The sequence below is a fragment of the Rhinatrema bivittatum genome, chromosome 1 (assembly GCF_901001135.1).
Source record: "Rhinatrema bivittatum chromosome 1, aRhiBiv1.1, whole genome shotgun sequence".
NCBI classification, from domain to species: Eukaryota; Metazoa; Chordata; class Amphibia; order Gymnophiona; family Rhinatrematidae; genus Rhinatrema; species Rhinatrema bivittatum.
In genome coordinates, this window is record NC_042615.1 from 314,983,724 (window position 1) to 315,006,667 (window position 22,944).

Consider the following 22,944-nt stretch of genomic DNA (forward strand, 5'->3'; position numbering starts at 1 on the left):
CCCATTACATATTGTGGTCAGAATATAAAGATCTTTCCAGATCTTGCTCCAATTACAAGAACAAAGAGGCGTGAATTTCTAGACCTGAGACAAAGAGTTACGGCTTTAGGCTTCTCCTTCTTGCTAAGGTACCCCTGCCGCTGTATACTTAGACGGGGTACAGAGTCATTTAGCTTCAGCCAGTCAGATCAGTTACGTCATTTTTTAGAATTGCGAGAACCACTTGCTTCATCCCCAGTTGAACCCTAAGTAGTGCAGGCGATATAAAAAGGCCAGTTGTAAAATGAGCTGTTTCTTGAATTAAGTGTTTCTTTTTTTTTTCTTTCTCCTTTGTAATTGTTTAGCTGTCTCAGATGTAATATTTAATATTCCTGGAGATATGGTTGCTATTTAATTTAAGATTTAAATTACAATCACATATTGTTGCAATTATGTATAGTTGTATTGTTTCTGAAATTATTATAACTTTTTCTTTTTCTTTTCTGTCAGAAATTGCAGATATGTGATAATGTTTTTTTTTCTCAATTCAACCAAGTATTGAATGTAAATGATTAACCTAAGTGTAAATTGAAAAATTCATAAATAAAAGAAAAAAAAAAAATTTTTAACCTATGAACTAGGTACAGTTCTATCATGAGGCAAGATAAGGAGGCTGCCTAAGGTGGAAAAATCTGGAGAACAACAAAACGTATCTGCTCAAAGTTTTTCTACAGTGGCTGTCTCACCTTGATGCAGGCATGATGCCTAAGTGCCCTCAGCTGGATGAGATGCCCGGTGGGGCCCATCCTGCCAAGGCTAACAGAAAGTCTCATTGAAACCTGAAAAGCAGAGCCCATCTCGCCACATCCGGAAGTGTAGACTCGTTGGGTTATGAAGAGAAGTATGACTGCAGTGGAGCCCATCCCATCATAGCCTGAAGAATAGGCCTGCTGAAGCCTGAAAATAAGAATGGCCATGACAGAGCCCATCCCACTGCAACTGGAAGACTAGGCCCATTGAGTTCTGAAGAGAGGCATAGCCATGGCGGAGACCATCCGCCATGACCAAAAGAGTGGGCCCTGTGGAGTCTGAAGAAAGGTATGGCCATGGCAGAACACATCCTGTTATTGCCAGAAGAGTTGGCCCTGCAGGGCCTGAAGAGATGAATGGCAATGGTAGAGCCCATCCTGCCATGGCCCAAGGAAGAGAGGAGGAGCCCTAAGTACATGTGTGTGAGTGAGAGAGAGAGAGATCATGTGTGTATGTGTTTGAGCCTGTATGCATGTGTGAGTGTAAGAGCCTGTAAGTATGTATGAGTGTATGTGAGAGCAGAGTATGTGTGAGAATCTGTATGCATGCAAGAGTAAGAATGAAAGAAAAGGTGTCTGTGAGAGAGCCTGTATGCATGCGGGAGTGGGTGTGAGAGAAAAGGTGTGTGAGAGAGTCTGTATGCATTTGTGAGTGCATGAGAGAGAGAAGGCATGCGTATGAAAGCCTGTATGCATGTGTGAGTGCATGTGAGAGAACAATTATTAGGGATGTGAATCGTTTTAGGACGATTAAAATTATCGTCCGATAATTTTAATATCGTCTTAAACCGTTATGGAACACAATACAATACAGATTCTAACGATTTATCGTTATAAATCGTTAGAATCGTGAGCCGGCACACTAAAACCCCCTAAAACCCACCCCCGACCCTTTAAATTAAATCCCCCACCCTCCCGAACCCCCCCCCAAATCACTTAAATAACCTGCGGGTCCAGCGGCTGTCCGGAACGGCAGCGGTCCGGAACGGGCTCCTGCTCTGAATCTTGTCGTCTTCAGCCGGCGCCATTTTCCAAAATGGCGCCGAAAAATGGCGGCGGCCATAGACGAAAAAGATTGGACGGCAGGAGGTCCTTCCGGACCCCCGCTGGACTTTTGGCAAGTCTCGTGGGGGTCAGGAGGCCCCCCACAAGCTGGCCAAAAGTTCCTGGAGGTCCAGCGGGGGTCAGGGAGCGATTTCCCGCCGCGAATCGTTTTCGTACGGAAAATGGCGCCGGCAGGAGATCGACTGCAGGAGGTCGTTCAGCGAGGGTTCCGGCGCCTCGCTGAACAACCTCCTGCAGTCGATCTCCTGCCGGCGCCATTTTCCGTACGAAAACGATTCGCGGCGGGAAATCGCTCCCTGACCCCCGCTGGACCTCCAGGAACTTTTGGCCAGCTTGTGGGGGGCCTCCTGACCCCCACGAGACTTGCCAAAAGTCCAGCGGGGGTCCGGAAGGACCTCCTGCCGTCCAATCTTTTTCGTCTATGGCCGCCGCCATTTTTCGGCGCCATTTTGGAAAATGGCGCCGGCTGAAGACGACAAGATTCAGAGCAGGAGCCCGTTCCGGACCGCTGCCGTTCCGGACCGCCGCTGGACCCGCAGGTTATTTAAGTTATTTGGGGGGGGGTTCGGGAGGGTGGGGGATTTAATTTAAAGGGTCGGGGGTGGGTTTTAGGGGGTTTTAATGTGCCGGTTTTTCGATTTTTCGATTTTTCACGATTTTTAACGATTTTTCACGATATTTTACCCCCCCAAACGGCAACAATACGATTCCCTCCCCCTCCCAGCCGAAATCGATCGTTAAGACGATCGAGGACACGATTCACATCCCTAACAATTATATGGAAAGCCTGTATGCATGTATGAAAACACATAAAAGAAATGGTAACTGGGAGCCTCTATGCATGTGTGAGTGCATCTGAGAGCCTGTATACATATGTGTGTGCGAGAGAGTTTGTATGTATATGTGAGTTTGTGAGAGATCCTGTATGTATGGTGTGAGTGTGCATGAGAGCTTGAATGTATGTTTGTATATGTCTATGAGGGGAAGAGAGCCTGTGCATGTAAGAAATAGGGTATGACAGCATTGGTGTGTATATGAGAAAGGGAGTATGTGAGTTTGTGAGTATGTGAGTATGTGTTTCTGGGTTTGGGGGGGTAAAAGACATAGAATAAAGTTTGTGTGGTCCTGCCTCCCACATGACAATCTCAGGGTGACTGGAAATCAAAAGATCCCAGTTAGGGAGAGTGGGGAATATTTTTATTCATATTACTTTTAATTGTTGAGTGATATTTGATGTCTGTTATGAAATATTTTATAGGTTTTTAAGACCTTTTTGAACTTTTTTTTAGTTTAATTATTGATGTTCTGTTCATCAGCTGTTTTTGAATATTTATTCTTTCTATTAGTATAGTTTTACTATTATGATTGATGTTTTATATTTCTTGATTTTATTGTTTCTTGAGCAGTGATGGTATTTGTTACACTGCATACAACGTCTGGCTTCTTGCAGATTCCAGTTTAGTGTTTGGCTACATATTTCTATTTCTACTTTTTGGTGTCTTTAGTTGGTGTCTGTGTTTTGCATGTGTGACTGAGGTGAAGTATTCTGCTGGCATGTAATTTCTGTTTATTGAGCTATAGAAGCTTGGCTTCTTCTGTTTTACTAATAGGAAGTGTATTAATTTTTTATGGGCCTTGTGTAATATCTAAAGTGTTGCCTTTTCATAGGTAGGATTGTTACTGTTTGAATGCTAGCAATTAGTGTTATTTTGGTATGGGAAGTTTACTTTATTGTAATTTTAATCCAGTTTACTCATGGCTTTCTGAAGGCTAAGGCCACATTGAATGCACTGTACAATAGACAAAATACCATATGGGTTCCAGTTATCTTTAGGTAGGATATTCTAGATGGCACCACAGAAGTGCATGTAAAAATAATATATATTTTGCTGTAATATTTTTAACTCAAGACTATAAATGTCCTTTTTCATATAAAATCTCTCATTTTAAATGCACACATTTTAATTGTGTGTGTGGTGAGGGCTGGGAGAATGGGGTGCAAGGCTCTAAATTTGTCTAGGGGAGCTAATACCCTTGCACCGTTCTGGAGGGAGTGTGCCACACACACAGATCCCCACCATTCACCTATTTCCCATTTCTCCAGGAGGCAGATGTAGAGAAAGCTGAGAGACAAGTAGTAGGGTTGCCAGCTTCCTAGAAATATTATCATTGACACACTATCTGCCACTCCTCTGGGAATTCTGACCCCTGATATCCCCTTTCTGCAGCATTTCAAATCACCAGAAGGGCCAGACTCCAAGAGACCCCCCCCCCCCCCCACCCATTCACCCTCTCAATGATTTGGCCCGTGCTATGCCTTGGGGTGTAGGAGAGCCACCTCACCCCTCGCCTCGGGCAGCAGATTGCCTTGAGCCACCTCTGCAATGGGGAGAGGAGGAGGGGTATGTACGTAGGAAGAATTTAAAACATCATATTTGGTCTGGCTAACCTTAAAATGTAGCTGTACAAACCCTTTGAATACAGACCTCACAGGAGAGTAATTTCCACAAAGTAATTGGTAACCCTTAGGTGGGTACAAATGTACCTGAATACCTTGCATCTGTAATAAACATGGACAGCTGGGCCATGTCAGCCCAGCTCTTGCTCTCCCAGAACCTTAAACAAAATATCAAACTTATAATTGGAATACAAGGGCGGCGGCAGCTTTGTTTAAGTAATGACAGATCACGATACCTGAACCATGGCTGTACGTACTGACCAACTCTCCCTCTCCCAACTTCAATTGCCTAGGAATTCCTTTCTGCCACATTACAACATTCTGCCAGAATCAGACTGCCTGGACTTCAGGTACCATCCAACGAACCAGCATCATAAATTGTGTTTTCCCTGCCCTGCCCCAATACTTACCCACAGGTAAGTGGGCTACCACATTCCTGCACTGATCTTCAGTGAAACAGCCCTTCCTGTCACACCAGTGCCATGCTCAACATCAAAATTATTAGCTGACATAAATACAAACGTATCAACTTAAAGTCCTATAACAAGTGAATGGCCTGGATCCCTGCCCCCAAACTGTGATGAACAGTTGAACAAACAAATGAATATGTATAGAAGTCAATATTCAAAGCCATTTAGATGGATAACATAAGTTATTCATCTAAATGGCAAGCTTCTGAATGCTGAGTCACTCATCCAGCTATATTTTAGCCAGATAAGTCATTATCCATCTAAAACCCTAGCCACATAAAAAAAAAAAGAGTTGTTCCAGTGATGTGTATGGGATGGGTTTAGTTTTCTGGCTAACTTAGCTGAATTTCAATTATATCTGGCTAAGTTATCCATCTGGGTTTGGCCAGATAACCTACTATTTAACCAGATATCTTCAAAAGATATCCAGTTAAGTAGAAATGTCAAATTAAAAAAAAAAAAAGAAAAAAGAAAGAAACGAGCCTCTAGCCTAATTTCCTCCTCTCCCACCCAGATTCCATAACTGGTCATATTGGGCCATGCAGTCCCCACCACACATCGTCTCCTAAAATATTAAAAAATATTCTGGGGTCTGCTGCTGGCCTACCCCTTCCCTGGTTCATGCCATCAGAACGTCCCACCCACCCCCATAGATGTAAGATGCTGTGCCGCAGGCCCCCACCCACTGACCCTGCCATCTTCCCCCTGAAACATGCTTATCCTTCCAGCACTAGAAGCCTAAACTGTGAGCAAGTTACACTTCCTGTGCCGGGAGCGGATAAGGTTGTACCCTGCTCCTGACAGGGATTTGTATGTTTTGGGAGGATGGGGGAGGGTCCAGAGGGACTTGGGGTAGTGTGGCACAAAAATGTTTTAAGATTGCAGGGGTGGGAGAGAGGGTCTGATGGCAGCACCAGAGTATACATTTATAGAACCATGGAACATTTTTATTATTTAGTAGGGGATGTGGGGTGGGGAAGGCATGGCCTAACAGGGCCATCTATAACATTTTTGGGGAGAAGGGGAAAAAGCGGGTCAAAGGCTACCTAATAGGGATGTGAATCGTTTTAGGACGATTAAAATTATCGTCCGATAATTTTAATATCGTCTTAAACCGTTATGGAACACAATACAATAGAGATTCTAACGATTTATCGTTATAAATCGTTAGAATCGTGAGCCGGCACACTAAAACCCCCTAAAACCCACCCCCGACCCTTTAAATTAAATCCCCCACCCTCCCGAACCCCCCCCCCCAAATGACTTAAATAACCTACGGGTCCAGCGGCGGTCCGGAACGGCAACGGTCCGGAACGGGCTCCTGCTACTGAATCTTGTTGTCTTCGGCCGGCGCCATTTTCCAAAATGGCGCCGAAAAATGGCGGCGGCCATAGACGAACACGATTGGACGGCAGGAGGTCCTTCCGGACCCCCGCTGGACTTTTGGCAAGTCTTGTGGGGGTCAGGAGGCCCCCCCCAAGCTGGCCAAAAGTTCCTGGAGGTCCAGCGGGGGTCAGGGAGCGATTTCCCGCCGTGAATCGTTTTCGTACGGAAAATGGCGCCGGCAGGAGATCGACTGCAGGAGGTCGTTCAGCGAGGGTTCCGGCGCCTCGCTGAACGACCTCCTGCAGTCGATCTCCTGCCGGCGCCATTTTCCGTACGAAAACGATTCGCGGCGGGAAATCGCTCCCTGACCCCCGCTGGACCTCTAGGAACTTTTGGCCAGCTTGGGGGGGCCTCCTGACCCCCACAAGACTTGCCAAAAGTCCAGCGGGGGTCCGGAAGGACCTCCTGCCGTCCAATCGTGTTCGTCTATGGCCGCCGCCATTTTTCGGCGCCATTTTGGAAAATGGCGCCGGCCGAAGACAACAAGATTCAGTAGCAGGAGCCCGTTCCGGACCGCTGCCGTTCCGGACCACCGCTGGACCCGCAGGTTATTTAAGTCATTTGGGGGGGGTTCGGGAGGGTGGGGGATTTAATTTAAAGGGTCAGGGGTGGGTTTTAGGGGGTTTTAATGTGCCGGTTTTGTGATTTTACGTTTTTTCGATTTTTTACGATTTTTCACGATTTTTCACGATATTTTACCCCCCCAAACGGCAACAATACGATTCCCTCCCCCTCCCAGCCGAAATCGATCGTTAAGACGATCGAGGACACGATTCACATCTCTACTACCTAATGCTTTTTTTTTTTTTACTATGACATCACTACGTAAACGGATATCTTTTGAAGATATCTAGTTAACTTGTAAGTAATTCAGCCACACTTTAGGTGATTATATTTGGACGTTTATCCTACTGAATATATGGAACAAGTTATCCAGCTAACTTTAGACAGATGTTTCCACTCACCGACTTCCTGAATATGGATCTCATTGTATAAAAGTAATGAGCTGCTGAAAGCATGCCAGAATCAAGGCTAATGAAGGAATATGAGCTCTGTTCTCATCCTCTACTTTTTCTCAACAGGCAACAACCTCTTTCATTGCTCCCACCCCCATGCTACCACCAATCAGCAACTACTATTTGCCTGTTGCCTGGATTTGAGTGAAAAGGGAAAATGATTTGTGCTATATATTAGGAATGTGCAGAGGGTACGGATTTGTCCAATTCGGTATTTGTATTCGTCGGGGGCGTATTCGTTGCATTCGTTCAAGGGCGCCCCCGATACGTTGATATGTGCATTCGTTTTCCGGTTCCCATTAAAGTCAATGGGGGACGTATTTGCAGCCTATTTTTAGCTGCAGAATAGGGGTTTTCTTATCAATTTTGATGAAACTACTGGGGAGCAATCATCCAAACAACAAAAGAGCTCCAAGGTACTTAGACTGTGGCAAAGTGGCACCAAAGTGGCATAAATAGCCTAAGATACTTTAAAGGGGCAAAGGAGTACCAGGAGTGGCAAGAAGAGTGCTATAATAGAGGTGCAAAGCAGCAGCGAGAGTGTCAAAAACACACCACAGCTTCAAAAGAGAGCACCGATAACAGATGCATGAACCCTCGAAGGCAGCATGATAGGCAAAGTGGCAAGACAAGTGGCATCAACATCCTACAGCACAATGAAGGGGGAACATAGCAAGCAGAAAGACTAGCACCAACAAACTGAGCAACTATGATAGTGGCCAGAACACCACAAGGAGTTGAGTGAGTCATCTGGTGTATGGCAGCAAGGCACAGAGAGTAGATACAGGCTGGCTACACCCAGGGAGAGTTCCCTTTCCTTTGGCAAGGAAAGGGCTCCCTAGAATGGGTTCACCTCTAGAGTGGGGTGTTTCTGTTGGCATCTAGTGAGCTCTCGCTGGTCTTTTAAAATCTGGTGGAGGTAGAAGATATACAAACGAGAATTTTCAAGGCCGAGGTGGAGGAGGTTTCCATGTAAACAGCGGTTCAACATGGGTCAGAGGGTAGATACAGGCTGGCTACACCCGGGGAAAGTTCCCTTTCCTTTGAGCAGAAAAAGGCTCCGCAGAATGGGCTGGCTCCTAGAGTGGAGCACGAGCTTCACAGTATGTCGACGTGGAGCAGCGTGCCATGTGAACAGCGGTTCAACATGGGTCAACTGGTGCTAAGAGATAGGCTGCAACACCGGGGAGAGTTCCCTTTCCTTTGAGTAGGAAAGGGCTCCGCGGAATGGGTTGGCCCCTAGAGTGGACCACGAGCCTTCAAAGCGTGGCGACCTGGAGAAGGGTCTCACTGTGAGCATGGTCTCACTGTGTTTGTCACAGTCTAAGTAACTTGGAGCTCTTTTCTCATTCTGAACATGGGTCAACAGGTGGTAAGAGATAGGCTGCTATACCGGGGAGAGTTGCCTTTCCTTTGATCAGGAAAGGGTTCCCTGGAAAGGGTTGGCCCCTAGAGTGTATAATGGTACAAATTGTTAGGATTTAAGCATTTGCAAACAGATCATGAATTCATAAGCAAGACGGACAAAGTTCTCTTCTCTGCCCTGAAACTAAAGAAAACTGTTTGTTTTATTTAAGGATCCATGCTGTGAAGGATTACTAGTTTGAATTGCCAGAGACTGAGGTTTCCCTTTGCAATGAGGGCATAAGGCCTGGATGGACAGGCACAGCAATAGAGGACAGAGTCAATCCCACTTAGGGACATAAGGCCTGGATGAACAGGCAAAGCAATCGAGGACAGAGGTCAAGCCCACATAGGGACATAAATCCTGGATGGACAGGCACAGCAATCGAGGACAGAGGTCAAGCCCACATAGGGACATAAATCCTGGATGGACAGGCACAGCAATCGAGGACAGAGGTCATGCCCACGTTCGGACATAAGGCATGGATGAACAGGCAAAGCAATCGAGGTCAAAACCTTGTAGGGACATAAGGCCTGGATGGACAGTTATTCCTTCATCAAATTGTTGTTGGATACATGAAACAGCCTCCCAGTATATGTGGCAGAGGCAAAAACATAATTCACCAATGCATGGGCCGATGTTTCCATTAGGCAAACTGGGCAGTTGCCTAGAGCATCAAAGGTTCAGGGGCAGCAAAATCCTGCCAGCATGAGGCACAAAGGGTTACTAAGCCAGAGCTAATACCACCAATAAAAGGGAGAACTGAAGTCACTGTCATCAATAGGAGAGAGTGCTGTGCTATAGGTAAGTTTGGGGGGGAGGGGGGGAGGCATGACCCAAGGTTTGCCTAGGGCGGCAAACACTCTCGCACTGGACCTGAAGTGCAGAAGATTCTTAGTTGTGAAGAAGTGAAGAAGTAGCTTTATCTGTCATTAGATTCTATGCGTTTATGTTAGAAGAAAATGTCATTCTTTTTTTTTTTAATTCCAACATGGACTTCAAGGTATTAGTACTAATAGTTTCTTCCCATCTAGGTAAAGCTAATGTAATGTTCTCTAGTATGGTTTCCTTGTAGGAGAATCAATATATTGCAGCTACTGCAAAAATGCTCTGCTAGGCTCCACACCAGAGGCAAAATAAATATCCTCAAATCACATGTCTTTTGTGAACGGCATGGTCTTTCACTCAATCAGTTCATATAATGCAGTGTCATGAATAATATTTAAAGTTATAAATCAGACCGCTCCAACCTATTTGAAAAAAATCACTTAAAACTGAATCATTGAAAACTATTTCCAGTTCACAGGTGTACTACAGAAATGCTGCTGGTTGTGATATGAAATCAGTCTAGTAGATCACAAGTTGCCAGGGTAACCTGTTGTCTGTAGGGAAAAGACGAGGAATGCTGACAGCTTTCATCTATTCATAATGTAGGTTTATCCCTGCCTGCCATCTAAAGTCTGCTAAGGAAAATTTGCTGGTCATACCATATATTACACTATCAGGATAGGAGCAATTCTGCAGAATTACCTTCCAAGCAAGTTGCTATCTTCCAAGCAAAGCTAAATATTTATTCCTGTGAAGTTGTCCCTAAATTAATTCAGGTTACCAGTGCTTTTCTTCTAGAAAGAAAGATGCCAGTGATCGAATGCAGGGCCATCCTTGGGAAGGGGCAGAGGGGAGGTAGGAGAAATCCAAAATAACTGTCCAGTATCACGCTCCCTCCCCCCAAGGCAGTCAAGCTCCCTGCATCTGGCTGCAAAGTTCAGCCATAGCATGATCCTTCTCCATCCCATCCTCCCTCCTGCAGGAAGCAGGCATAAGAGATCAATGCTTTTAACAACTGTACCTCTTCTACCACTGTCATGGGATGGGATAAGCACCAGTGGGGAAAGGAGGTTGAAAGAGAGGCACCACTGATGCTTTTCTCAGATTTAGATTTGGAAAACTTTGTCTTGACATCATTTGTACATATGTTACCAAAGTAATACACAAAATTATTAAAAGGAGAAAAAAGAAGAAAAATATATAATAGTGCTAATAACAGTAATTAAATTATGGGATACATAATGGTTTATAGTATGGGAATTAGACAGATCTGGTGGTGTTGTACTCTATTCCAGTGAGTTCTCTGGAGGTCTCTGGCCAATAGAACTGGTGACCAGGGATAGCATAGAACACCACCAATTCCTTTCTCAGGAGCTGATGCAGAGCGGGAAAAAAAGTGGTGCCAGTACTAAGCACTGTCAAGTAGGAGTGGGAAGAAGAAAAAAATTTCATTTTGATTTTTGCTTCGTTTTTTGGGAGGGGTCCCACATATTTTGTTTCATCTAATGTTTATTTCATTTATTTTGTTAAAAAAAAAAAGCTAAATAATCATTAAATTTCCCTCCCCCCTCCAAAAAGAAAAAAAAAATTGAGACAGCGCTTCCTGAGGCATGAGTGCATTCGTCCTGGTTCGGGGATCCCGTTGTAGTGCGCACTAATGGGGTTAGTGCATGCTAACTCCCCGTTAGTGCGTGCTAACAAAAAAATGTTAGTGCGCACTAACGGGATCCCCGAACCAGGACGAATGCACATCCCTATTTTTTAGTGTATAAGGAGAGACAGAGAGGGGGGAAGAGGGCTCTGGACATGATGGCACAGGCTGATCCTTTGAAACATGTAAGCCTTGGGAACACTTTCTTTTTGCATGGGAGGGAATAGATAATGGCCTCATTAGCATGCATTTGCATGTGATGAGCGCTATTACCTATATGCGCATTTGTAAGTGCGTTTTGGATGTGCTAAGTTGCTAACCCCTGTTTTGCATCGGAGTTTATTGACGCGAATCCAATCATGGGTTGAGCTGTGCACTGCAGCCAGCACACAATATAGCATTAGCCTGAAAGTGTATTGGTGTTCTAGAGCAGGGTTTTCAACCCATATCTCAGGACATTCCCATCCAGTAAGATATTTCAGGCATATTTATTGTATATATCCTGAAAACCATACTGGGTAGGTCATTGTGTCCAAAGGACTGAACTGAGAAACACTATTCAAGAGCCCTTTACAAAATTTGCAGTGCTGCCTTTTCATATGTAGGTTGTTGCTTTTGAGTTCTGGGTGTTAATACTATTTTAGTATGGCAGGATTACTATGTAAATTGTGAGTGGCTTTTTTTGCAGGGTTTTGTGTTACTTCACAATGCGCCTGGTAAAGGTGGGAATTTCTTCGTCATTTTTAAAATGATGTAATTTATTTGTCATATTTATCATTATTTGTTTTTATATTGATTGTTTTATTGATTTTATATATTTTTCACTGTAACCTGTTTTATAATTATAAGCATTGGCCCCATTTTTATTTTTGGTTATTTAGTTTTAGTTAACTGGTTTATGTTGTGCCACTTTTATTGACTGTTTCTTGAATGGAGTTTTATTTTATGCAGTTTAAACCTGTAAATGCTTAATTCTGCTGTAGTCAATTTTTTGGGAAATGTGGAATATAAATCTTGATAGATAACAGCAGCAGTGATATGACCACATTGTGCTTCCTAGGAGGCATGGGGTGACCTTCATGGAGCAGTGGATACAACCTTCAGATGATGTTGGATTCCATGTGGGAATTTGTTTGTATATCAACCATAAAATGGACTAGGCAGTTGCACCATGGATTGATAAAGAGGCAATATAATTTTTACTTTATTCTCAATACCTTTTTGGGTTATTCCTAACATTCTATTTGCTTTTTTGATTTCTTCCAGTCTGCTACATATTAATGAGCTGAAGATTTCAAGGTCTTTTCCTGGGTGATAACTCCTAACATGGAACACAGCACTATGTACCTGTAGTCGGGATGAATGAATGCTCTCCATTTGAAAAACTGGCCATTTAATCCTAGACTATTTCCTCTCTTTAAACCAGTTACTAATCCATGAGAGAAAACAGACTCATGCAAGTATGTCAGATGGAAGGAAACGTCTATCTAGAGCACAATATAAAAAGAGAAGGGAAGCAAAGGAGGCTGCTCTGTCAAAACAAATAGGAGTGATACTAAAGTTTATTCCAACAGATGCAAATGGGACTTGTCATGAAGGATCCTGTATGATGGAAAGTCTTAGCTTTGAAGATTCAGCTTTGGCACATGCTCCAGTAGAGCTGACTGCCACTGCATCCACATGAGCATCTCAAATGAATGAAGGTTTGCTTATGACCAATGAAGAAACTGTAGCATCTGTGAATGTGGTGGAGCTGGAGGTTGCAGCTGCCTCAGAATTCAGTCCATCATTCTTAAAAGATCCAGGGCTTTGGCCAGAAATAAGCAGTTAGCTCAGACAGAGACCTCCTTGTAACAAATGGACCAAAGAAAGTTTCCAGAAGAAGTTTTCATTGTACTTACTACTGGTGCGAAAAACCTAATGGTGAGAAAATGGCGAGACAATGGCTCATTTACTCAAATAGCCAAGATCATGCATAGTGGGCCGGATTTTAAGACGTATGTGTGGGCGTACATTTGTGTGTGCAAGCCGGCGCACACAAATGTATGCCCAATTTTAAAGATCCCGCATGAGACTAAATGCACAATCAAATCTTTATGGGTAGAAATCTCTTGTGTGTTGGGGAAGAGTATAGTAATAGGAGTATACTACCATCCATTTGGCCAAGATTGTGAGACAGACAGAGGTATGTAAAAAGAAATTAGGAAAGCTAACCAAATTGTAGTTCAGTAATAATGGGAGATTTCAATTACCCCAATATTGACTGGCTAAGTGAGCATCAGGACATGCTAGAGAGATAAAGTTCCTAGATGAAATAAATGACAGTTTTATGGCACAATGGTTCAGGAACCAATGAGAGAGGGAGCAAATTTAGATCTAATTCTCAATGGAGAGCAGGATTTGGTGAAAAAGGTAACAGTGGTAGGACTGCTTGGTAATTGTAATCTAAATATGATCAAATTTGAATTAATGACTGGAAGGGGGACAGTAAATAAATCCATAGCTTTAACACTAAAATTTAAAAGGGAAACTTTGATAAAATGAGAAAATTAGATTAAAAAAACCTGAAAGGTGCAGCTACAAAGGTAAAAAGTGTACAACAGGCATGGACAATGTTAAAAAATACCATCCTAGAAGAACAATGCAGATTTATTCCATGCATTAAGAAAGTTGAAAGGAAGGTCAAACGATTGTAGCATAGCTTAAAAGTAAGTTAAAAGAGGCTATTTTAGCCAAAAGATCTTCAATCAAAAATTGGAAAAAGGATCCATCACAAGAAAACAGGTTGAAGCATAAGCATTGGCAAGTTAAATGAAATTCATTGATAAGACAGGCTAAGAGAAAATTTGAAAAAGTTGGCCGAAGAGGCAAAACTCACAATAAAAGCTTTAAAAAATATATGCAAAGCAGAAAGCCTGCGAGGGAGTTGGTTGGACTGTTAGATGATCGAGGGGTTAAAGGTGCACTTAGGGCAGATAAGGCCATTGCAGAAAGATTAAACACTTTCTTTGCTTGAAGAGTGATGATTCGGATAAACTGAACAAACTCACGGTGAACCTGGATGATGTGGTAGGCCAGATTGACAAACTGAAGAGTAGTAAATCACCTGGACCAGAAGGTATATACCCCTGGGTTCTGAAAGAACTAAAAAATGAAATTTCAGAAGTATTTCAAATAATTTGTAATCTATCATTAAATTCATCCATTGTACCTAAATATGGCCAGTATAACCTTGATATTTAAAAAGGGCTCCAGGGCTGATCGGGGAAACTATAGACCGGTGAGCCTGACTTCAGTGCCAGGAAAATTCATGGCACTGTTATAAAGTATAAAATCACAAACTATTAAGATAGACATGGTTTAATGAGACACAGTCAGCATTAATTTACCGAAGGAAAATCTTGCCTCACAAATCTATATTTTTTTGACAAAGGTGAACTGGTATATTGGCGTATTTGGATTTTCAGAAGGCGTTCAACAAGGTCCCACATGAGAGGCTTCTAAGAAAACTAAAAAGTCATGAGATAGGAGACAACATCCTTTTGTGTATTGCAAGCTGGTTAAAAGACAGGAAACAGAGAGTAGGATTAAATGGTCTTTCACATTGGAAAAAGGTAAACAGAAGAGCGCCTCAGGGATCTGACCTTGGACTGGTACTTTTAATATGTGTATAAATGATCTGGAAAGGAGTACGATGAGTGAGGTGATCAAATTTGTGGATGACACAATATTATACAGAGTAGTTAAATATCTAGCAGATTGCGATAAATTGCAGGAGGACCTTGCGAGATTGGAAGATTAGGCTACCAAATGGCAGATGAAATTTATCATGGACAAGTGCAAGGTGATGCATATAGGGAAAAATACCCTTGCTGTAGTTACACAATGTTAGGTTCTATTTTATGAAGGAGATCTAGGTGTCATAGTGGATAATACATTGAAATTGTTGGCTCAGTGTGCTATGGTGATCAAAAAAGAAAACAGAAGGTTAGGAATTATCAGGAAGGGAATGGTGACTAAAATAGAAGATGTCATAATGCCTCTGTTTCGCTCCATGGTGAGACGACATCTTGAATACTGTCTGCAATTCTGGTCACCACATTTCAAAAAATATATAGTTTCACTGGAGAAAGTGCAGAGAAGGGCTACCAAAATGATAAGGGGCATGGAACGGCTGACCAATGATGAAAGGCTAACAAAGTAAGGGCTGTTCAGTTTGGAGAAGAGATGACTGAGGAAGGATATGGTAGAGGTCTACATAGTCATGAAAGAACTTGAACAAGTTAATGTAAATTGGTTATTAACTATCTCAGATTATAGAATGATTAGGGGGAACTCCATGAAGTTAGCAAGTAGCTCATTTAAAACAAATCAAAATTCTTTTTCACTCAGTGCATAATTATGCTCTAGAATTCATTGGCAGAGCTTGTGGTTACAGCAGTTAGTGAAACTGGGTTTAAAAAGGGTTTGGATAGGTTCCTAGAGGAATAATCCATGAACTGCTATTAATTAATAAGCAATAGTATCTTGAGATGTATTTAATGTTTGGGTACTTGCCAGGTACTTGTGACTTGGATTGGTCACTGTTAGAAACAGGATATTGGGCTTGCTGGATGCTTGGTCTGACCCAGTATGGCTTATCTTATTTTCTTATAGTGGCAAAAATATTTGTTGACTTTCGTTTTAGAGTGTTCAGAACTTTGGCAATGCTAGTGTTAAAGCAGCTTTCACACACACACACACACACACACACACACACACACACACACACCACACTCACTTACTGCTAAATGTGCCTACTTATTCCCTCTTTGTTTTCAATGTAAATTATGACACTGTGTAGACTTTCAGACAGAGAGCTGTGAAGCACTTTTGCTCATCACAGTGACTACAGAAGCTCTCCCTGCATTCTACTACTGAAATACAATTTTAATAGTAGTATCCATACTCTAATTATGTCACTGGAAATGTAGTGCCTATGAGATACTTTAAAGATCTATTTCCAACACTGGCTCAGTTATCAAAATAAATATTTCTGCTTCAAATGGTGTAATTGCTTATTTGAACAATCACACTTTGGTACTGCTGATACATCTCTGATATTGTGATATCTTCATATAAACATGTCATCATTCATAGGTAGAGTTCTTATCTCACTGTCCAAGTGTCAATAACTTGTATCCCTCATTTTTCCATAATTGCACACTGCTCAGGCACAATGCTCTTGGTATTAACAGAGAGTTGCTCACTGCTAGACAAGCGCAACTCAATATTCTCTAGGGATGTGCATTCGTTTTCAACGAATGTGCAATCCACAATGCATAAGTCCCTGTTCATTTTATTCGTGGGATTGCGAAATGTATGGTGATCCCCCATGAATAAAACATATCATATTAGTTTCATTCTTTTGGTTCGCAGTGATTTCTTAGCAGCTGTTTGAAATAAGAGAAGGCCATGTGGGAGTATCCATAAGAAAAACCAGCCCTTTCCTGTGAGTCATAAGTGACCTCACAGCCCTGTCATAGAGTGGGTCAGACAGGTTGGCAAGGAGATGAGAATGCAACCTATCAGAGCTAAGCATTTTTCTAATGCAGCCAATTGCCACTCTCACTCAGTGCTCTGTGACGCTGTTCCTGATGGTGCTGCACTATTTATACCTTAAGCACGCGGTGTGCCACGCTCTTTCTTTGCGGAGGTGGTCCGGGGATGGTGGCTTTACTCAGAGCTAGTCTGAGCATCTCAAATCTGTATTCAATTGCTAGCTACTTTTATAGAATTTTCCATTGAAAAAGATATTTGTTTGTTTTTGCTACAGTGCCAGCCAGCCATGCTTTTTTTGACTGCACTTTTTTTTATTGATCTCAGACAGTCTCTCTGTCTCTCCCACCCAGACAAGCTGCTAGCAGTGGCATTTTGCTGCTATCTTAACCCCCTGGGGTAGGTAGTTGCAGACACAGGCAGGGTATGGGAGGGAGATAGTGTGAGTTGGTATTTTCAAACAAGAAGAAGCATCACTAGGAATCGTGCACACAGAACAATCTCAGTTGTAGTGTACTGTACATCAAGGCACTGTACTGCATCTATGGGCAGTTTTGCAGTCTCACATATATTGGGACAGCAGTACTCTTTTAATCCAAATCTCCAGTAGGCATCTTCTGGAGTTAAAATTTTGTTGTGTGCACATACAGCGGTCCCAGTTGTAGTGTACATTAAGGCACTGCATCGTGCACCCGTGGGCAGTTTTGCAGACTCATATATATTTGGACAGCGGTGCTCTTTGAAGCCTAATCCCCAGTAGGCCACTTTTGTAGTTACAAGTTTGGTGTGTGCACATACAGCAGTCCCAGTTGTAATGTACATCCAGGCACTGCATCGTGCGCCTGTGGGCAGTTTTGCAGACTCACATTTATTGGGAGAGCAGTGCTCTTTGAAGCCAAATCCCCAGTAGGCCTCTTTTGGAAATAATTCTTTTAACTGAAATCCCTAGTAGGCAGTGACATTAAATCCATGATTTCAGGGAAAGCTAGACGTGGTCGAGGGATTGGGACTGGCAGAGGAGTCACTGGCAGAGAAGGCACTTCAAAAGTCAGTGCCAGTCCCCCATCAAAGATAAAAATGGAGCTGTTCTAATCTAAAATATCTGGAGGAGCAAGCAGTTCCATCCGTAAAACTGAAATTTAAAGACGATGCACCACCACCACCTGTTTCTGACTCTGTAGTTTTGGAGGTGAGGGAAGGGGAGGCTTAGTCAAGCAGCAGTGTGACAGCAGACTCGACTTAGAATTGAAAATGTAGCGCAGACACTGTTTGCTTCTGATTTTGATGAAGAATCATCTTATGTGGGATTCCAGCATCAAAAATGGAAGAAGTAAGAGCTGAAGAAGGTTTAGGTGGATTAGTTAGTTCTCTTAGCCTCCACTTCAGTGCTGCAGGGGGGAGATGATGATGAGGAGGAAGAGCAGTCAGCACAGGCACAGAGTGTGAATGATGCCCCTTGCATTGCTTCTCAGGGTGCACCCATTACTTCAACTCCAGTGCCAGCATCCACTCTGAAGGCTATAGAGAAGGGATCATGAAAGAAATCTGTGATCTGGAGCCACTTTAAAGTGATGGAGGACTCACGTTTAGGGCTATTAGCAGAGGCAAGCAAATGGGACAACTATCTAATTTTGGCATGATGCATCATATGCAGAAGCAACACTCAACAGTACGGCCATCTGGGGATGGTGGGAGTACCAGTCAGGGGACCCCTTTTTCCATGCAGCGTAAAGTGGTTGAAAAGGAGCAGAGTTACCCCATGCCCTCAGCCCCTTCTAGCAGTCAGGTGGCAGGCCAGCAGCCCCGTGCCATGTGTCAGAAGCGACAACGCACCATGAAGGAAATGGGGTGGTGTTCGGTAACACTATCCCAGGGAAGGAGTCATGCAGCCTCAAAAGTTGTAATCAGGAGCATTGGAGAAATGATTGCCCTTGATAACCAGCCCTTGCAAATAGTGGAGAATGTGGGTTTCAAGCATTTACTGAAGGTCTTAGTTCCAAATTACAAAGTCCCCTCCAGGACTGCATTTAGCAGAAAGGTCATCCCCAGCCTGTACAACCAGTGTCATAGTCTCTTCCAAATGCTGCTAGCTAAGGCAGAGGGGAGTGTGCATTTTACCTGCGGTATCTGGACTGCCATGAATGCTGCACAATCTTACCTCTCCCTGACAGCACACTGGTGGGACCTGGCTGGGGCAGGGGTGGGCAGCAGCTCTATTAGTGAACAAGTATCAGGGTGGAGGTGGACTTTACTGCACACCCACCTGACGGACGAGGCCCATACCTCAGCCAATATTCTAGCATGCATCAGATACTAGAGATCTGGCAACTATACCAGCGAGACAGGAATCTTTAGGCAGGGTTCCTTGTCACAGTCAATGGTACAAACATGGTAAAGGCAATATGCGACGGGGGCTTTCAGAACATCCGATGTTTTGCACACACTCTGCACCTAGTAGTGAAGTTAGCTCTGGGGTTGGAGTCCAATCACCAAGAGAATGAATACCTGCATACATTAATACACAAGTGCAGGAATATAGCAGCGCACCTCCACAGAAGTGTTAAGGCGGGGCAAGTTCTCCGACAAAAGCAGACTGATTTGGAGATGCCTCACAAGCGTCTCATTCAAGAGATTGCCACCCGGTGGAATTCCACCTATATGATGCTGCAGAGGTTAGTAGAGCAGCAGACACCCCTTCATGAACTTTCTGCGGCAATGGACATAGGTGTGCAGACTAGTCCCCTAGGGCATCATGAATTGTTAGTCATGAGTCAACTGGTAAAAATCCTGCAGCCCTTCAAGGATGCCATGGAGGAGCTGAGTTCCAGAAGTGCCACCTTGGCTGACATCAACCCTATAGTTAACTAGCAACTGTACCCATTCTAAGCCTGGGCGGCGAGCCTTTTTATTGGCACATATGCTCTTGTAAGGAAGCTGTAGTTGAAATGGAAAAACTAAATTGTTTTCACCCATGGCAAGGGATGTGGAGGCACATTTGCTAAAGCCAGGATTGGCAAAGTTTATTTACCAAGCTGTCTCTTACACTCCCCCACACCCTCTTTCCTCTCTCACACACACATTCTCTCTCACCGGCATCCCCCTCCCCTCATACAGGCTCCCTCTCTCTGAAACCCACACTCAAGCATCCCTCCACCCTCTATCTCTTACCTCCCATGCTCTCTCTCACACCCTCCCCACCCCCTCTTACCAACCATGCTCTCTGTCATCCCCCTCTCTCACACACACATTCTCTCTCACCGGCATCCCTCCCCATGCTCTCTCTCACACCCTCCTGCTCTCTCACCCTCCCCTCCCTGACACACATTTTCTCTCACCGGCATGCCGCAGGGCTCACGCCATTTCTGGCAAAGATGAAGGCCCGGCGTGCCATTCGTGGCACACGGGGCCTTCCATTTTTGCCGAGCAGAAAATAGCAGCGGAGACCCCAGCATGCCATGAATAGAGCACATCCCGCAGCACACGCTCCGTTCGCGATGAAGGCCCAGGTGCGCGACTGCAGCACATAGGGGCCTTCCCTTTTTGCCGTGAATGGCGCGCCGGACCTTCATCTTTGCCGTGAATGGTGCGTGTGCCGTGGGACGTGCTCCGGTTGTGGCAAGGCAGGGTCTCCTTTGCTATTTTCTGCCTGTCCCGCGATGGCCGCTGTCCTTCCGGTTTTGAATAGTCTTCCGGCGAGGGAGGAAATTGGCAAGGTGAGGGAGGAAATCTGCGGGAAGGAGGAATTCTACACAAAGTCTGCATTCCGCAGTAGTGCTGGTGTTGTGACATGGCCGCTGTACGGCATGTTTGAGCCTCCAAGGGGGCCAGGGAGCGACCTGCGCTATCGGCAGGCTGGGGAACATGCACGAGCACTGACGGACACACTACCAAGCCTAATCTATTATAGCGCCATTTATCGGCGGGCTGGGGAACATGCACGAGCACTGACGGACACACTACCAAGCCCGATATATTATGGATTTTCAGGAGGAAAATTTGGAGGGCTTTAAACAGGAAGAGGGAATGACAGCAGAGGTGCTGCATTGTCTGGACTTTTTGCAGAAGCAGGTGCAAGAGAGATTAAGACCTTTAACAGAAGACCACACATACATGCTTGCCACAGTCTGTGATCCCCGTGTGAAAGGGAAACTCGCCCTATGGTCCGATTGTCTCATATTTGGGAAGGGCCTGCTGTTAATAAAACTCCGTGAACAGGAGCATCATAGGCAGAGACAGATTAGGCATGAAGCAGAGGAGGAAACAGCGGCACTTCAGAGAGAAGTGCTAGCCCAAGCAGGAGCAGCAATCTGTCAGCGACAGCTTGTACTTCCTCCTCCACTTCAGTATGCCAAAGCCATGTTGCCCCTAAAAAATCATCAGTTCTGGAACGGGCTAGAGAGAAAGCAGCTGGCATGAAGGACTCTCAGCCCACCCAGCAAAGGAGACACCAGCACAAATGTCAGTGACACGGTATCTCTCAGAGCCCACAGAGGAGATGCAGACAGATCCGCTGGCATATTGGGCACACAAGTCCACTGCCTGGCCACACCTAACCAAAGTGGCTCAGTGACATGTCATGTCCACCAACCAGTGTGCCCAGTGAACTTGTATTTTCAGTGACAGGGGATATCATGAGCCCTCACCGCTCAAGGCTGGCACCAGAGTTGATGGAAATGCTAGTGTTTTTGAAAGTAAACCTGCCTTTGCTTGGGTTTCCAAATTTTCCCTGTGAATGGCAAGATGAATAAAAGTAATTGAAAGCCTTGCAGCAGTTCCAACTGCCTCCTATGCTCCAGATAATATCAGCATATGTACCTGACCACTAACGCTGTGCCATTCTGTCTACTGGCACAGCGTTAGTGGTCAGGTCCCCAGTAGGTCGTCCGTCCTACTGGGGACTTACCTCAAACGCTGTGACTGCCTGTCAACTGTCCAGCCCTTACTTCAATACAAGGGCCTGACCTCAAACGCTGTGCCTGTCTGAGTTTAGTTCTAGTATTTCTAATTTCAGTTTCATGTATTTGTGCATTACTTCTTTACAGAATATTCTTTTTCCTATTTTGCAACATTTGGAATGTAAGTACATAGAAAGCTGACTTAAGATGTTTGGAGCTTGCATATTTCATATGCTCAATAGTTTTCATGACCTTCATAATATGGGCCAATTTCCCTAAATCTTTCTTAGGTACCAACATTAATGTTTCAAGTACTATAGAAAACTGGTGGTAGTTGTACTCTAGTTCATCCACTGTGTTCCCATAGGTTACAGAGGCACTGTGTAAACTACAAAGTCAACATAGGTTGATATTGTAGATTTGGACTTGAGTAGTGGTTTTCTTATTTCTGAGAGCTCTTCAAGTTCCTTTGTCATCAGCTAAAGTGCATAAGTACAATTAATAGCTTCTGGATATTTAGAAGGGCCTGACCTCAAACGCTTTGCCTGTCCATCCACTGTCCATGCTTTACGCTTACAAGGGCCTGACATCAAACGCTGTGCCTGTCCATCTAGGCCTTACGTCCCTACAAGGGCCTGACCTCTAACGCTGTGCCTGTCCGTCCAGGCCTTACGTTCCTACAAGTGCCTTACCTCAAACGCTTTGCCTGTCCATCCACTGTCCATGCTTTACGCTTACAAGGGCCTGACATCTAATGCTGTGCCTGTCCATCCAGGCCTTATGTCCCTACAAGGACCTGACCTCTAACGCTGCGCCTGTCTGACCAAGCATTTCATCCCTTCAAGGGCTTGACCTCAAATGCTGTGCCTGTTCGTCAGGCCTTACGTCCCTACAAGGGCCTGACCTCTGCTGTGCCTGTCCATCCACTGTCCAGGCCTAACGTCCCTATAAGGGCCTGACCTCTAACGCTGTGCCTGTCCATCCAGGCTTTACATCCCTACAAGGGCCTGACCTCTAATGCTGTGCCTGACCGTCCATTGTCCAGGCCTTATGTCCCTACAAGGGCTTGATCTCAAACGCTGTGCCTGTATGTCCAGGCCTTACGTCCTTACAAGGGCTTGACCTCAAACGCTGTGCCTGTCTGTCCAGCTTGGAGCTTGGATATTTCATATGCTCGTTTTCATGACCTTCATAATATGGGCCATTTTCCCTAGAAGTTTCTTAGGTGCCTACATTAATGTTTCTAGTACTATAGAAAACTGGTGGTAGTTGTTCATCCTTTGTGTTCCCAGAGTTTACAGAGGCACGGTTGGGTATAAAGTCAACATAGGTTGATATTGTAGATTTGGACTTGAGTAGCAGTTTTCTTATTTCTGAGAGTTCTTCAATTGCCTTTGTCATCAGCTGAAGTGCGTAAGTGCAGTTAATAGCTTAAGAACATAAG